Genomic DNA, 20,855 nt, shown 5'->3' with positions numbered 1-20,855 from the left:
CCCACCACCCCCCCACTACCCACATGCGTGCACGGAGGATCCCCCCACGCTCCCCAAGGCACCGCAGAGAAACGCGGCGGGCGACCGTGGCTCCGTGAGTGGCACACCGCCAGGACACAGAGGCCCAGTCCATCCGTGTCTCTCTCCGTATTCTGTGTAGTGTAGTGTATAGTAGTGTAGTGTATAGTAGTGTAGTGTATAGTGTAGTATATAGTAGTGTAGTGTATATACAGAGACACAGTTAGACTCGACCTAAAGCTTTCGTGACTGCAGGAATTCATTTTCTTTGGGTCTTTCGGTAAAGTTGTGCCCACTTTGTTTATGACCCTTGGGCTACACCCAACTTTAAAACTTTAAAACAGCCTGCTGCTTCAGCGGCTTTCATCCCCCTCTTTTCTCCTCCTGATGACGATTGCCAAAATAATACCCACAGACTCACCACACAGAGACCCATAGACTCACCACACAGAGACCCACAGACTCACCACACAGAGACCCATAGACTCACCACACAGAGACCCACAGACTCACCGCACAGAGACCCATAGACTCACCACACAGAGACCCACAGACTCACACAGAGACCGACAGACTCACCACACAGAGACCCACAGACTCACCACACAGAGACCCATAGACTCACCACACAGAGAGACCCACAGACTCACCACACAGAGACCCATAGACTCACCACACAGAGACCCACAGACTCACCACACAGAGACCCATAGACTCACCACACAGAGACCCACAGACTCACACAGAGACCCACAGACTCACCACACAGAGACCCACAGACTCACCACACAGAGACCCATAGACTCACCACACAGAGAGACCCACAGACTCACCACACAGAGACCCACAGACTCACCACACAGCGACCCACAGACTCACCACACAGAGACGCATAGACTCACCACACAGAGACCCACAGACTCACCATACAGAGACCCACAGACTCACCACACACAGAGACCCACAGACTCACCACACAGAGACCCATAGACTCACCACACAGAGACCCACAGACTCACCATACAGAGACCCACAGACTCACCACACACAGAGACCCACAGATTCACCACACACTGTGCGTGTTGTGGGGATGCTCCGTGTGTAGTTGCTAACGCTAGAGAGTGGCAACAAGGCGGATGAAGGGCTGCACGAGTTGCCACCGCAGCCTCAGCACCAAGACAGCGGAGCTGGAAGCTACGACTACGCGGTGAGGAGGGGTGGGTGGTGAGTGAGCGGTGAGCGAGCGGTGAGCGAGCGAGCGGTGAGCGGTGAGCGAGCGAGCGGTGAGCGAGTGTCCGCCCACATCACCGATGCTCCTGCTTAGGCTGAGTGAGCGATCCGCTTCTGGCCACCCCAGGGGGGGGGTGGGTGGGGTCGGTCACCGTCTCTCTAATTTATTCCGACCCCCGCAGGTTTTCAAAGACGAAGATGACGACGAGGCGAGGGAGGAAGATTTTTGAGAAGCGGCTCGGGGTGGGGGGGGGGAGGAGCGAGAGTGCTCCACCTTGCCGTGCTCCACCTTGCCGTGCTCCACCTTGCCACGCCCCATCTTGCCGTGGTTGCCGGGGCAACGCCGGGGCTTGTCGCTTCGCGAGCGGGTGAACCCCCCCCGAAAGAACCAAGAAGATTTGTTGTTGTTGTTTGATCCCAACTGAATTTCGATTTAAAGCTTTCGTGACTGCAATGATTCATCTTGTTTGGTTCTTTCGGTAAAGTCACGTAGAATGAGAATAAAATAATAAATTGATAAAATAAAATAACAATAATATTCTCACGACGTTTCGGCCACAACACAAGCGGCCTTCATCAGGTGAAGGGGCGAGACTGTCTGGTAGGACAGCGCTGGAGTGAAAGAGCCACGTTCAGATCACGGCCTTTAAGCTGTGTGAGAGGAACAAAGCGCCTTGACAAAGGAATTAGCATATAATTTAGCATTGAAATGGCTGAATGATTAGCTTGTGGCTGGTCACAGAAATAGCTATGTTAAAAGTTAAAGCATACACATCCGCAGAGGCACCCATTGTTAAAGGAATTAGCATAGAATTTAGCATTGAAATAGCTAAGTTAAGGCATACACATCCGCAGAGGCACCCCTTGACAATGGAATTAGCATAGAATTTAGCATTGAAATAGCTGAGTGATTAGCTTGTAGCTGCTACAGAAATAGCTACGTTAAAGTCAGAGCATACACATTCACCGAGGCACTTAGTACAAATCAAACAGGAGAATTTAGCATCGAAATAACTAGGCGAATTTAGCATTGAAATAACGGAGTGATTAGCTAGTGACTGGTCACAGAAATGACTACACATCTGAGCTATTCACAGTACTATATAGTGAACCAATAAAAACTAAAATATAAATTACCTTCATGTTATCAATAAACTCTATATTCTCCAATCAGCTAAGCTACCAACAATAAGTCGTTATATATCACAATGCTATATGGCGAAAAAATGGGTGGATTCTTACCCTCAAATTTCAGCACCACGGATAGCTACGGGCCCCGTTCAGACGGACGAGTTCGTCCATGGTCGGAACAGAGGAGGGGGAGAGAGACAGCTGCGAGGCCCTAGTATACTCCATGTTGTAAAACTATACCATTAACCGTGGTGTGAGAGGAATTAAGAGGCAATGCTGGCGAAAGAGCTGCGGTCTGAAGGTCATCGTAAAAATACAATTAATTAAGAACAGAAATGATTTAAAACATCTTTCCAGTGGTTACTAAGCCTGAATCCATCTTCTCGGTTGAAATTGTCTCTGTGCTTGTATATGTGAATGGCCTCATGAACGAATCTCTCATGGTAGCCGGTTGGTTTGCAAAGAACCTCCGTCTTGGAGAAGTCAATGTCATGTGAGCCCACTGAATTATAACAGTGATCTGCCACGGCAGAGGAGTTCGTCCTACCGTGTTTCAAGTCTGCTTTATGTTCGCGGATGCGGTCCGAGATATGTCTTTTGGTTTCTCCAATGTAGCTACTACCACAGAGGCACTTTAGTTTGTAAACGCCCCGGTACTGTATGTCTGGAACAGCATCTTTTACAGATGGAACTAAATCACGGATTTTATGTACTGTGTTGAATCGGACCTGGATCTTGTGTTTATTCAGGATTTTGGAGATCTTTTTAGTGACCCCTGCAATGTAGGGTAAGGTGATGGTTCAACACAGTACATAAAATCCGTGATTTAGTTCCATCTGTAAAAGATGCTGTTCCAGACATACAGTACCCGGGCGTTTACAAACTAAAGTGCCTCTGTGGTAGTAGCTACATTGGAGAAACCAAAAGACATATCTCGGACCGCATCCGCGAACATAAAGCAGACTTGAAACACGGTAGGACGAACTCCTCTGCCGTGGCAGATCACTGTTATAATTCAGTGGGCTCACATGACATTGACTTCTCCAAGACGGAGGTTCTTTGCAAACCAACCGGCTACCATGAGAGATTCGTTCATGAGGCCATTCACATATACAAGCACAGAGACAATTTCAACTGAGAAGATGGATTCAGGCTTAGTAACCACTGGAAAGATGTTTTAAATCATTTCTGTTCTTAATTAATTGTATTTTTACGATGACCTTCAGACCGCAGCTCTTTCGCCAGCATTGCCTCTTAATTCCTCTCACACCACGGTTAATGGTATAGTTTTACAACATGGAGTATACTAGGGCCTCGCAGCTGTCTCTCTCCCCCTCCTCTGTTCCGACCATGGACGAACTCGTCCGTCTGAATGGGGCCCGTAGCTATCCGTGGTGCTGAAATTTGAGGGTAAGAATCCACCCATTTTTTCGCCATATAGCATTGTGATATATAACGACTTATTGTTGGTAGCTTAGCTGATTGGAGAATATAGAGTTTATTGATAACATGAAGGTAATTTATATTTTCGTTTTTATTGGTTCACTATATAGTACTGTGAATAGCTCAGATGTGTAGTCATTTCTGTGACCAGTCACTAGCTAATCACTCAGTTATTTCAATGCTAAATTCGCCTAGTTATTTCAATGCTAAATTCTCCTGTTTGATTTGTACTAAGTGCCTCGGTGAATGTGTATGCTCTGACTTTAACGTATCTATTTCTGTAGCAGCTACAAGCTAATCACTCAGCTATTTCAATGCTAAATTCTATGCTAATTCCATTGTCAAGGGGTGCCTCTGCGGATGTGTATGCCTTAACTTAGCTATTTCAATGCTAAATTCTATGCTAATTCCTTTAACAATGGGTGCCTCTGCGGATGTGTATGCTTTAACTTTTAACATAGCTATTTCTGTGACCAGCCACAAGCTAATCATTCAGCCATTTCAATGCTAAATTATATGCTAATTCCTTTGTCAAGGCGCTTTGTTCCTCTCACACAGCTTAAAGGCCGTGATCTGAACGTGGCTCTTTCACTCCAGCGCTGTCCTACCAGACAGTCTCGCCCCTTCACCTGATGAAGGCCGCTTGTGTTGTGGCCGAAACGTCGTGAGAATATTATTGTTATTTTATTTTATCAATTTATTATTTTATTCCCATTCTACGTGACTTTACCGAAAGAACCAAAGAAGATGATCCCAACTGAGCGATGTTTTTCAGCATTGGGGGATATTTGCCTCGTGCCGGTTACAATCGGTGCCCCGAGTTTGGTTTTTCACTTTTTTTGGGGGGTGGGAATTTTGTTTTACGAGCTCTCTGTTACCGGACGCAGTTTTTTGTTATTTTATTTTAGTCTTCGCGACGGTCTCTCACCTCCCAGCGCTTTCCCCCGGCGTTGGTGTGCCGCTGGACGGGAGGCGACTGGGCGTGGTGCCAGGGAGCCAGGTGAGAGGGGGGTGGGGGGGTGGGGGGAGAATTTAAATTCGCCTTCGCGTGGCCGGGGGTCAACGAGCGGCGAAATCGGCACGGTCCGTCACGACGTCCGGCACCGAGAGGGAGTTCCGCGTGTTTATATTATTGTTTTACCGGGGCGACAAGCGGCGTCACGATGGCGCGTACAACGCCGTGAGCCTTCGTGCGCCACGTCAGCGTCCCGGTTTTTTTATTTCTCCCCGAACCCGGCCAGTTTCATCGGCCGCTCCCACGATGCCGCGGCACTTTCGTAGTTTGACGCTGTTGGTTTTCGGCAAGCCGATATCAGCCGGGTTAGATTGTGTGAATGAATAAATGCACAAATGTGGCTGTCGCCTGACGAAGCTGGTTGTTGTGATTGCTGGCGAAATGTCACGGTGTCCAGAGTGCAAATGTTGTTGCTTGGCTCGCTAACCCACCAGTGTGATGTGCTAGTGTACTACACTACACTACACACTACACTATGCATTACACTATGCACTACACTATATATACTACACTATACTGTACACTACACTATACACTACACTATACATTACACTATACACTACACTATACACTACACTATACACTATACAATACACTGTACACTATACACTACTATACACTACACGATACACTACACTATACACTACACCAGTGGTTCTTAACCTTGTTGGAGGTACCGAACCCCACCAGTTTCATATGCGCATTCACCGAACCCCTCTTTAGTGAAAAATAAAATGTGATTTTTTTTCAAATTCAAGACATAGATATGTTTTTTACTGGTACACAAAATGAGCTGTGCATGAACATTACCTTGTTCAAAGAATAAAACCAACACAATGCATAAACTCACAACAAATTACATACCTGGAAATCAATGTGACTTCTGCTGTTGCCTTTGAGAGATCAGTTCAGATATGCGTGGCTTCACCTTGGCAAGTGCCACTCTCATGTCATTTTCACAGCAAAGTCTGTTCCTTTTCTTCGTTTTTATGTCCAGCATCCTCGAAAAGGATTGCTCACAAAGATATGTTGTAACAAATGGTATAAAAAAATCCAGGGCTTTCTTAGCAATAACTGGATACTTGTTCATTTGTCGACACCAAAACGTTGAGAGCGTTGTTGTTCTGAAGAGTTGCTGTTGAACCTGGCTCTGCTGAATTTCAATGATTTCGTCGAGGAATTCATCATTGACATCTGTTTCAACAGCAAACGTGAACGGCTGTCTCACCCATGCTGGATATGACTCTCTTGTAGGGAAATATCCGTCGAGAGACTTTGCAAGCTCATCTAAGTGCGTAGCAATTGTTTGCTTCAGTTCCGTGGATACAGAAATATCTCCGATTCCAGACACATCTTCGATCTTACTTGCACAGTCGTCCAGAAGCGGGAAGTTTGCGAAGTTATTGTTCTCTGTTCGTCGTTTCCATAACGGTAGCTTTTTTTGAAAAGCCTTCAGGTGTTCTTCCGCTTCCATGATATTGACTCCACCAACCTGCATCTGCTGATTGAGATGATTGAGAGCTGCGAATATATCAGCCATGTACGCTAAAATGAGAATGAACTCAGGATTTTTGAAGCAATCTGCATGGCAGTGTTGGTGCTCTTGCAAAAACAGGGCTAATTCCACACGCATGGCAAAAACACGATTCAGCACCTGTCCCCGGGATAACCACCGAATATTAGAATGGAGCAGAAGTACCTCAAATTCAGAGCCCATTTCTTTACACAGCTCACTGAAGATGCGGTGCCTCAGAGCACTTTTTCGCACATAGTTCACACATTCCACCACAGTTTTTAATACTTCTGCCATTTTTGGAGGTAAGGTTTTTGTTGCCAACGCATGCCTGTGCAGAATACAATGCGTCACAATGATGTGTGGTGCATCGGCCTTTACTAGCGCACCAAAACCAGACTTTCTTCCCAGCATGACTGGAGCTCCGTCCGTACAAACTGCAGAAACCATATCCCATGAAAGATTGTTGTCTCTGAAGAAGTCATCCACAAGCTTCTTCACATCGGCTGCCTTCGTTGTTGTTGTAAGAGGCTTACAAAATAAAAACTCTTCTTTTATCATGTCGTCTTTCACATAGCGTACAAAAACAGCAAGCTGGCTTAGATCAGAAACGTCTGTGGTTTCGTCGAGTTGAAGGCTGAATTTTGCCGGGCTTGAAATCAGATCCGCGACTACTTGAGCCAAGATGTCTTTACTCATGTCTTCTATTCTGTCACTGATGGTGTCATTTGAAAGGGGAATTTGGGATAATTTACCTTCGGCCGCTGTTCCGAGTATCAGATTCGCCATCTTTAATGCAGCTGGTTTCACAAGTGTTTCACCAATGGTGTGTGGCTTGCCCTGCTTTGCGATCAGGTAAGCAACTTTGTACGATGCTGTCAGGATCGGTTTGTTAACAGGTACAAATCCAAGAGCAGGCAGAGAGGCCCTTTCATGGAATCTGGCTCTCTTCACCCTGAATTCAGCAAGTGTTGTGTTCTTGTATTCTCCGTCTCCATGCAGCTTCAAGAAGTGTTCCTTTAGTTTTGCCGGTGCAAGACTAGAGTTGCTCAACTTGGCGTTGCAAATCATGCAGATAGGACGCTCACTCCCATCACGTTCCGTGATACATGAGAATCCATGTTGTACATATTCGTCCGACCACTTTCTTCTTTTGCCCGACATAGTTAGTATGGATAAAATATTAAAGAAATCACACGACGTACGACAACAACAGTCACACGTTGACTACTGAGTACGCACTAAATTCCCCGCAGCGCTGATTGGCCAAGCAGTGTAGCATGATCATCTGCAGCCAGTGATGGCCAAGCGGGCCGTGTGTGTTATCACAAATTTACACAATAATTCAAGTGTGTCCGGACCTCCGTGGCGGGGGCTCTGCCGAACCCCTGAGATCGACTCACCGAACCCCTGGGGTTCGATCGAACCCAGGTTAAGAACCACTGCTCTACACTCTTTGGCCCTCACTCTCTCTAGCGCGTGGTGACCGCTGTTTTCGCTGATGCCGCCAATTCAAGGCCTCATTAATTTCCGTCACTCCGTGTAGGTGAGGGCGGGTTAGCCCTGGAGTCAGTTCTGGTTTTCGTCTGCCTCTCAGCCCTTGGTCTGTGACCTCTGACCCCGGGATTTATCTAATTTGATGGCCTGTCTAGCCCCGGCTTGCTGTTGTTAGGTTGGTTGGTTGTTCCTGGCTTTTTGCCTACGTTTGCAGTTTGCTGCGCTTATTTTCCTTTCTTCTCCAACCTTATATCCACTCTGCTCATTATTCGCTCATGTCTGGGTTAGAACATTCATGTTGACTTCGGAAAACCTGATTGTTATAGGCTTTGGGTCCAGTCGTATAAAAATTATTAAAATATGAAAATAGATTTAATGTTAAACCAATAGACGGTTGATGGTTACATTGATGTAGCTATTGGCAGGGTTCAATTGAAGTTGGTGAGAAGATCAATAACTTTAGCCTACCCTGTCGTTGAATTCCGATTTTAAGTTACTTTAATAGTAATGTAGAACCAATCAGCTTTTTGACTGAACTATATCTAGGCTAACGCAAACTCCCAGTGACCCTGGCTTGGTGTGTTTACGTCAGCCCCTTGCAATTCGCTGTGCTCTGCTCTCTATCTGCTCCCTCTGACCCTGGGAGGGCTCTTAATGTCAAAATCGTGTTAGTGGGTCATGGTAAAGAGAACCTCCACATGCCATGCGGAGGCCTGGTTTGGTGTTTTTATTCATTATTATAAAAAAAAACAATAGAAACATGTATCTATATGTATCGGAAAATTACCTGTTAACATTAAGATGGAAAAGGGGCCTAGATACAACAGTGTCAGGTGGTGTGTGTGAGGTGGTTTGTGTGAGGTGGTGTGTCACGTGGTGTGTCAGGTGGTGTGTGTGAGGTGGTGTGTCACGTGGTGTGTGTGTGGTGGTGTGTGTGAGGTGGTGTGTGAGGTGGTGTGTGTGAGGTGGTGCGTGTGAGGTGGTGAGTGAGGTGGTGTGTGTGAGGTGGTGTGTGTCACGTGGTGTGTGTCAGGTGGTGGTGACCCGGGGTTCGATTCCCGCTCACGGCCGATGCCGCCGGCGACGATCATCTGAACCGGTCCCGGGCCTCCCCTAGGTCGACTCGGCATTACATGAGTACCCTGGTGCGTTGTGTAAACATCGCCACTGGGGAGACAAAGGCGGCCAGGGGTGGTGCCGGCCACCCGCCCCCTCGTGTACCGTTCCGGCCTTCATAGGTGCTCGCTAACAGCACTTGCCCCTACAGTCTGTTAAGGCTACACGGGGGATCTTTGTCTCTGCGTGCGCGTGCCAAATTGGTAAGAGTTTGCCGATAAGTTTAGAGCTCTGCTCATCGTCGTCGTCGTCATTATAAAATCCTGGAGGAACTTTCCGCCCGGTTTCCTGCTCGCTGTACGAGTTGACGTTGGTCGCGACAGCCAACGGGGACGTGTCAAACTAACACCGACAAGACCTGGGGATTCCTTCGCCGGTCGCTTTTATTGTACCACATCTGCCCCTGGCGCCAAGGGAAGCGTCTCATCGGTCGGTGTCCAGGGTGAGAATCCGTCAGAATGTACGCGGGGCAGTCGTGGTGTAGTGGTGGTGGTGGTACAAAGTGTTACAGTCGTGGTGTGGTGTAGTGTGGTGTAGTAGTAGTGTAGTAGTGGTGGTACAACGTGTTACAGTTGTGGTGTGGTGTAGTGTGGTGTAGTAGTGGTGTAGTGTGGTGTGGTGTAGTGTGGTGGTGTGGTGTAGTGTGGTGTAGTGGAGTTGTGGTGTTGTGTGGTGTGGTGGTGTTGTGTGGTGTAGTGTGTAGTGTGGTGTAGTAGTGGTGTGTAATGGTGTGGTGTAGTAGTGGTACGTGTTACAGTCGTGGTGTGGTGTTGTGGTGTAGTGGTGGTGTGTAATGTACTGCAGTGGTGAAGTGGTGTGGTATTGTGGTGTAGTGTAGTATGTAGTGTACTGTAGTGGTGTGGTATTGTGGTGTAGTGTAGTGTGTAGTGTACTGCAGTGGTGTAGTGGTGTGGTATTGTGGTGTAGTGTGGTGTGTAGTGTACTGCAGTGGTGGAGTGGTGTGGTAGTGTGGTGTAGTGTAGTGTGTAGTGTACTTTAGTGATGTGTGGCTGGGCGCAGTTTGGTGATGTAGTTGTAACTGAGGGTGTCGTTTCAAACGAGACGTACAACTTAAGAGAGAGAGAGACAGAGAGACAAACTCCCTTTACTGCCGAAACACGCATGAACACTCGTAAATGTGCACAGTCACCAGTGACACACGTGTTATAACCAACTCACTCACCAACTCACTCACCAACTCCCTCACCAATCACTCACCAGTGACACACGTGTTATAACCATCTCACTCACCAACTCACTCACCAATCACTCCCTCACCAACTCACTCACCAACTCCCTCACCAATCACTCACCAGTGACACACGTGTTATAACCATCTCAGGCATGCCACGTACGGTGCAGCCCCTATCTACAATGTCACCAAGCTTTTCAGTTCCAATCAACAAAGCTGAATGGGTGGGTGGGTGGATCAATGGGTGGGTGGGTGAGTGGGTGGGTGAGTGGGTGGGTGAGTGGGTGGGTATGTGGGTGAGTGAGTGAGTGGATGAATGGGTGGGTGGGTGGGTGAGTGGGTGAGTTGGTGAGTGGATGAATGGGTGGGTGGGTGGGTGAGTGGGTGGGTGAGTGGGTAGGTATGTGGGTGGGTGAGTGGGTGTGTGGGTGAGTGAGTGGATGAATGGGTGGGTGGGTGAGTGGGTGGGTGAGTGGGTGGGTGAGTGGGTGTGTGGGTGAGTGAGTGGATGAATGGGTGGGTGGGTGAGTGGGTGGGTATGTGGGTGGGTGAGTGGGTGTGTGGGTGAGTTTAGGCCTGGGCTCTGGGTCGTTCTTCGTGCTTTTGGAGTACCTGACCCTCTGCTCATGATCATTAAGGACCTTCATGATGGTGAGCGGGCCCGGGTAAAACTACGTGGCCGGGAGTCAGAGCCATTCCCTGTACACCTTGGGGTGCGACAGGGATGTCCTCTGGCTCCCACATTATTTAACATCTATTTTGACCACGTAGTTCGTGAAGCCTTCAATAGCTGTACCGGGGGAATCTCCATATGGTACAGATATAATGGGAGGCTAATCGATGCCCGGGTGCGGTCAAGGGATGGCTCCCTATTGCTCAACCACGTTATGTATGCTGATGACTTGGTAATAGCTGCTCAGTCAGAGGAGGAGTTGGAGACGCTGCTGCTGAGACTGGAGCGTGCCACTAAGAGGTGGGGCCTTACCATCAGCCCCACCAAAACTAAGCACCTGCCTGGGTATTTTGTACCATCGGACACTCCACCCCCACAACTCCCAATCGGTGATGGGGCAGTTGTGGAGAGAGTGGAGAGTTTCCCATACCTGGGCAGTGTGCTTATGACTGGCTCCAGTTTAACAGCAGAGGTCTCACTCCGAATCAGTCGAGCGGCAATATCTTTTCATCGGTTGCGTAACGCTGTGTGGAAGCTACCTGGTCTGTCGCTCCGCACTAAGCTTCAGGTCTTCTCGGCCACGATCATTCCCTCCCTTCTCTACGCTTGCGAAACGTGGACCCCCCTAATGGAACATCTTCGCCGGTTAGAAACATTTAGGCTGACCTGCCTACGATCCATCCTGGGTTTAACCAGACTGGATTGTGTGAGGAGCTCACAAATCCTTGAAAGATCTGGGCAGGGTCCCATCGGTGAGCTCCTCCGGCAGGCAAGGCTGCGATGGCTGGGTCATGTAGCCCGCATGCCCAGCCACCGCATGCCGAAACAGCTTTTGTTTGGCCGGATTGAGGGGGCTAAGCGGGCGCGGCACGGGCTAGAGAAGAGATGGAGTGATGTGGTACAGGAGGACGTGGAGCTGAGTGGACTTGCCGATGACTGGAACCAGCGGTGTCAAGATCGGCCTCTGTGGAGGAGGCTCGTGAAGGATGCTACTGGGCAGTTGGAGGCAGTCGCCCTCCAACAACAACGGAGGGCGGAGGAGCGACGCTCACAACAGCGAGCGGAGCGCCGGGTGGCTAAAGCACAGCAGGTTGGCACAGTAGGGGGCACAGGTGGTGCATCAGCCAGTCATCTCAGTCAGTCGACCCGTGGCACCTGGGTCTGCCCCGTGACCTCCTGCCAGCGGGCGTTCGACACTTCACGTGGCCTCAGGGTGCACATAGCCTGGCACAAGCGTCGTGGTGACGTCACCGCCACTTAGTGGCGAATGGCGGTTGTTGTTGTGTGGGTGAGTGAGTGAGTGGATGAATGGGTGGGTGGGTGAGTGAGTTGGTGAGTGAGTGGATGAATGGGTGGGTGGGTGAGTGGGTGAGTTGGTGAGTGAGATTCTAGTTATTTACCACAAGACGGCAGCATTGAGTTGCGAAATAATTTGTGTGGGGGGAGTGGTGGTGCAGTGGATAGTGCACGTTGTGTGTGTGTGAGTGGGGAGTGGTGGTGCAGTGGTTAGCTCACTCACTGACCAACTCACTCATCAACTCACCAACTCACTCACCAATCACTCCCTCACCAACTCACTCACCAACTCCCTCACCAATCACTCACCAGTGACACACGTGTTATAACCAACTCACTCACCAACTCACCAACTCACCAACTCACTCACCATTCACTCCCTCACCAATCACTCACCAACTCCCTCACCAATCACTCACCAGTGACACACGTGTTATAACCATCTCACTCACCAACTCACCAACTCCCTCACCAATCACTCACCAGTGACACACGTGTTATAACCATCTCACTCACTAACTCCCTCACCAATCACTCACCAGTGACACACGTGTTATAACCAACTCACTCACCAACTCCCTCACCAATCACTCACCAGTGACACACGTGTTATAACCATCTCACTCACCAACTCCCTCACCAATCACTCACCAGTGACACACGTGTTATAACCAACTCACTCACCAACTCCCTCACCAATCACTCACCAGTGACACACGTGTTATAATCAACTCACTCACCAACTCCCTCACCAATCACTCACCAGTGACACACGTGTTATAACCATCTCAGGCACGCCACGCACGGTGCAGCCCCTATCTAAAATGTCACCAAGCTTTTCAGTTCCAATCAACAAAGCTGTCAAAGAGCAAAAAATACCGAAATCAAAACCAAAAAATAGGGCATGCTAAAAACCCGTACGTTGCACACAAAATGCACACGTTTTATTTTAAAACGGCTATGTGTGGATAAGCAGCATTTCCTAAATAGCTGCATTGTGGTCCTCTTGCTTGAGGTCATTATCAACCCCACGTGGAGTAAATGTCACTGACAGCAGCAGCAGCAGTGATACACTGCAGTGATACACTGCTGCTGCTGCTGTTCTAATGCTGTTCTAATTTACACTATACACTACACTATACACTACAATATACACTACTATACACTACACTATACACTACTATACATTACACTACACACCACACTATACAGTACACTATACACTACTCTACATTACACTATACACTACACTATAAACTACACTATACATTACACTATACACTACACTATACACTACTATACATTACACTATACACTACACACTATTATACATTACACTATAAACTACACACTATACACTACACTATACACTACACACTGTACACTATACACTACTATACATTACACTATACACTACATTGTACACTACACACAATACACTGCACTATACACTACACTACAACACTACTATGCACTACACTATATACTACACTAAACACTACACTATACACTACACTATACATTACAGTAAACACTACACTACACACTACACTATACACTACACTACTATACACTACACTATACACTACACTATACACTACACTATTATACACTACACTACTATACATTACACTATACACTGCACTATAGACTACACTATACACTACACTACTATACACTACACTACACAGTACACTATACACTACACTAAACACTACTATACACTACACTATACACTACACTATACACTACACTACTATGCACTACATTATACACTACACTACTATACACTACACTACTATACACTACACTCCTATACACTACACTACTATACACTACACTACTATACACTACACTATACACTACACTACTATACACTATACATTACTACACTATACACTACTCTATAAACTACACTACTATACACTACACTATACACTACACTACTATACACTACACATTACACTACACTACTGTACACTACACTATACACTACTATACACTACACAATACACTACTATACACTACACACTAAACTACTATACACTACTATACACTACACTATACACTACACTATACACTACTATGAACTACACTATACACTACACTATACACTACTATACACTACACTATAAACTACACTATACACTACACTACTATACGCTACACTATACACTACTGTACACTACACTATACACTACCCTATACACTACTATACACTACACTACTATACACTACACTACTATACACTACACTATACTACACTATACACTACTATACACTACACTATACACTACACTACTATACACTACACTATACACTACTATACACTACACTACACACTACACTACTATACACGAAACTACTATACACTACACTATACACTACTATACACTACACTATACAATACTATACACTACTATACACTACACTATACACTACACTATACACTACTATACACTACTACACACTACACTATACACTACTATACACTACACTATACACTACTACACACTACACTATATACTACACTATACACTACACTATACACTACACTAAACACTACACTATAGATTACACTATACACTACACTATACACTACACTATACATTACACTATACACTACACTATACACTACAGACTACACTACACTACACACTACTATACATTACACTATACACTACACTATACACTACACTATACACTACACTATACACTACACTACTATGCACTACACTACACACTACACTACTATACACTACACTATTATACACTACACTACTATACACTACACTATACACTACTATACACTACACTATACACTACTATACAATACACTATACACTACTATACACTACACTATACACTACACGATACATTACACTATACACTACTATACACTACACTATACACTACTACACTATACACAACACTACTATACACTACACTTTACACTACTATACACTACACTATACTACTACACTGTACACTACACTATACACTAATATACACTACACTATAAACTACACTATACACTACACTACTATACACTACACTATACACTACTGTACACTACACTATACGATACATTACACTATACACTACCCTATACACTACTATACACTACACTATACACTACTACACTATACACTACTACACACTACACTATACACTACTATACACTACACACTACACTACTATACATGACACTACACTACTATACACTACACTATACACTACTATACACTACACTATACACTACTATAAACTACACTATACACTACACTACACACTACTATACAATACACTATACACTACACTATACTATACACTACACTATACACTACACTACTATACACACCACTACTATACACTACACTATACACTACTATACACTACACTATACACCACACTATACACTACACTATACACTACTACACTACTATACACTACACTATACACTACTATACTCTACACTATAAACTACACTATACACTACCATATACACTACACTATACTATACACTACTATAAACTACACTATACACTACACTATACACTACAGTATACTATACACTATACACTGTACACTACTATACACTACACTGTACACTACTATACACTACACTATACACAACACTATTATACACTACACTACTATACATCACACTATACACTACTATACACTACACTATACACTACACTATACACTACACACCACACTATACTACTATACACTACACTATACACTACTATACACTACACTATACACTACACTACACACTACTATACACTACACTATAAACTACACACTACACTATACACTAAAGACTACACTATACACTACAGACTACACTACACTATACACTACTATATACTACACTATACACTACACACTACACTACTATACACTACTCTATACACTACTATACACTACACTATACACCACTATAAACTACACCATACACTACACTATACACTACTATAGACTACACTATACACTACTATACACTACACTATACACAACACTACACTACTATACACTACACATACACTACTATACACTAGACGATACATTACACTATACACTACTATACACTACACTATACACTACTACACACTACACTATAAACTACTATACACTACACTATACACTACTATACACTACACTATACACTACTATACACTATACTATATATTACACTATACACTACATTATACACTACTATACACTACACTATACACTACACTATACACTACTATACACTACTACACACTACACTACTATACACTACACTATACACTACTACACTATACACTACACTATACACCACACTATACACTACAATATACACTACACTATACACTACTATACACTACACTATACACTACACTATACACTACACTAAACACTACACTATACAATACATTACACTATACACTACTATACACTACACTATACACTAAACACTACACTATACACTACACTATACACTACTATACACTACACTATACACTACTATACACTACACTATACACTACTATAAACTACACTATACACTACACTATACACTACACTACACACTACTATACAATACACTATACACTACACTATACTATACACTACACTATACACTACACTACTATACACACCACTACTATACACTACACTATACACTACTATACACTACACTTTACACCACACTATACACTACACTATACACTACTATACACTACACTATACACTACTATACTCTACACTATAAACTACACTATACACTACCATATACACTACACTCTACTATACACTACTATAAACTACACTATACACTACAGTATACTATACACTGTACACTACTATACACTACACTGTACACTACTATACACTTAACTATACACTACACTATACACAACACTATTATACACTACACTACTATACATCACACTATACACTACTATACACTACACTATACACTACACACCACACTATACTACTATACACTACACTATACACTACACTACACACTACTATACACTACACTATAAACTACACACTACACTATACACTAAAGACTACACTATACACTACACTATACACTACAGACTACACTACACTATACACTACTATATACTACACTATACACTACACTAAACACTACACTATACACTACACTACTATACACTACACTATACACTACCTTACACTACTCTATACACTACTATACACTACACTATACACCACTATAAACTACACCATACACTACACTATACACTCCTATAGACTACACTATACACTACTATACACTACACTATACACAACACTACACTACTATACACTACACATACACTACTATACACTACACGATACATTACACTATACACTACTATACACTACACTATACACTACTACACACTACACTATAAACTACTATACACTACACTATACACTACTATACACTACACTATACACTACTATACACTATACTATATATTACACTATACACTACATTATACACTACTATACACTACACTATACACTACACTATACACTACTATACACTACACTATACACTACTACACTACTATACACTACACTATACACTACTACACTATACACTACACTATACACCACACTATACACTACAATATACACTACACTATACACTACTATACACTACACTATACACTACACTAAACACTACACTATACAATACATTACACTATACACTACTATACACTACACTATACACTAAACACTACACTATACACTACACTACTATACACTACACTATACACTACTATACACTACTATACACTATTATACACTACAATATAAACTACACTATACACTACACTACTATACACTACACAATACACTATACTATACACTACACTATACACTACTATACACTACGCGATACATTACACTATACACTACTATACACTACTATACACTACACTATACTACTACACTACACTATTATACACTACACTACACACTACTGTACACTAGACTATACACTACTATACACTACTACCACCACTACCACCACAACTGCCACAACTACTACCACCACTACAACTAATACCACAACTACTACTACCACAACTACTACTACTAACACTACAACTACTACTACCACAACTACTACTACCCCAACTACTACTACCACAACTACTACCACCACTACCACCACAACTGCCACAACTACTACAACTACTACCACCACTACCACAACTACTACCACAACTACTACTACCACAACTACCACCACTACAACTACCACAACTACCATAACTACCACCACAACAATTACCACAACTACTACTACCACTACTACCACTACCACAACTACCACCACTGCTACCACAACAACTACCACCACTACCACAACTACCACCACTACTACCACCACTACTACCACTACCACCACCACTACCACAACTACTACCACTACCACAACTACTACAACAACTACCACAACTACCACCACTACTACTACTACCACAACTACCACAACTACTACCACCACAACTACCACCACTACTACTACTACCACAACTACTACCACCTACCGAAGAGGACCCAACCCGACGCCCTCACCCCCCCCCCCCGGCTGCTGCCTTCTTCCCCTCCACTGTGATCCTCCTCTCCCACCACTACCACACTACCACCACCTACCACCACCACCACCACCACTACCATCCACTACTACCACCACTACACACTACTACCACCACAACCACCTCACACTACCACCACTTCTACCTCACACTACCACCACTACCACTACTACCACCACCACCACCACCACCACTACCACAACTACCACAACTACTACCACTACCACAACTACCACAACTACCACCACTACTACCACTACCACCACAACTACCACCACTACCACTACTACCACTACTACCACCACTACTACCACTACCACTACCACAACTACCACAACTACTACCACAACTACCACCACTACTACCACAACTACCACCACTACTACCACCACAACTACCACCACTACCACAACTACCACAACAACTACCACCACTACTACCACCACTACTACCACCACCACTACCACCACAACTACCACCACTACTACTACTACCACAACTACTACCACTACCACCACTACCACCACCACCACTACCACCACTACCACCACTACCACTACTACCACCACTACCACAACTACCACAACTACCACCACTACGACTACCACTACTACCACCGCTACCACCACAACTACCACCACTACCACCACTACCACTACCACCACAACTACCACCACTACCACTACTACCACAACTACCACCACTACCACTACTACCACAACTACCACAACTACTACCACAACTACCACCACTACTACCACTACTACTACCACTACCACCACAACTACCACCACTACCACCACTACCACTACTACCACAACTACCACCACTACCACTACTACCACCACCACCACTACCACAACTACCACAACTATCAAAACTACCACCACTACTACTACTTTCTTTTTTGTGTTTGAAGCAGCCTGTATCACCAGAGGCAGGGGCTAACAAACCATCATCACCATCATCACCATCATCATCATTGTCATCATCATCATCATCACCATCGTCACCACCATCACCATCATCACCATCGTCACCACCACCACCATCGTCATCATCGTCACCATCACCACCACCATCATCGTCACCACAACTACCATCACACTGGGCAGTGAGACACTGGTGGTGAGGGAGACTTTGAGGGTTTGTTGGAGCTGCAGCTTCCTCCTCAGTGTACGATGACGATGTCACGGCACACCGGACACACGCCACTCTCCTAAGACACACACACACACAGACACACACACAGTGACACACACACACACACAGACACAGTCACACACACACACACAGACACACACACACACTGACACAGTCACACACACAGACACACACAGACACACACACACAGACACACACAGACAATCACACAGACACAGTCACACACATAGACACACACACACAGACACACACACACAGATACACACACACACAGACACACACACACACAGATACACACACACACACAGACACACACACACAGACACGTACACACACACACGTACACACACACACAAAGATCCCCCATATAGCCTTAACAGACTGTAGGGGCAAGTGCTGTTAGCGAGCACCTATGAAGGCCGGAACGGTACACGAGGGGGTGGGTGCCCAGCACCACGCCCGACCGCCTTTATCTCCCTAGTGGCAATGTTTACACACCGCACCAGGTACTCATTTGAGGCTGAGCCGACCTAGGAGAGGCCCGGGACCGGTTCAGATAATCGTCACTGGTGTTGGCCGTGAGCGGGAATCGAACCCTGGTCGCCAGGTTCATAGCGCAGCGTAGCGCTAACCGCTACACAACCGCTCCCCATACACACAGACACACACACACAGACACACACACAGACACACACAGAAACACACAGACACACACACAGACACACACACACACAGACACACATACACAGACACACAGACACACACAGACACACACAGAAACACACAGACAGACACACAGAGAGACACACAGAGATAGAGAGGCAGACACAGAGACAGAGAGACGGACAGAGAGAGAGACACACAGAGAGAAAGAGAGAGACACAGAGAGACACAGAGAGACAGAGAGAGAGACAGAGACACAGATAGAGACACAGACAGAGAGA

At 45.0% G+C, this 20,855-nt stretch overlaps 1 long non-coding RNA gene across 1 annotated transcript; it reads left to right on the top strand.

Moving 5' to 3' along the window:
* Positions 1–32: 32 nt before the first annotated feature.
* On the top strand, positions 33–1,702 carry LOC142912319 (uncharacterized). Its single transcript, XR_012934041.1, has 3 exons — positions 33–94; positions 1,124–1,225; positions 1,431–1,702. It is a non-coding gene; the product is annotated as an uncharacterized LOC142912319 (long non-coding RNA).
* Positions 1,703–20,855: the final 19,153 nt, after the last annotated feature.

The sequence above is a fragment of the Petromyzon marinus genome, unplaced genomic scaffold (assembly GCF_048934315.1).
Source record: "Petromyzon marinus isolate PM22_M1 ecotype Great Lakes invasive population unplaced genomic scaffold, UKy_Petmar_22M1.pri1.0 PM_G_Scaffold_2, whole genome shotgun sequence".
Lineage (NCBI taxonomy): Eukaryota > Metazoa > Chordata > Hyperoartia > Petromyzontiformes > Petromyzontidae > Petromyzon > Petromyzon marinus.
The sequence above is the reverse complement of the archived record's forward strand: the minus strand, read 5'-3'. Positions and strand labels throughout refer to the sequence as shown.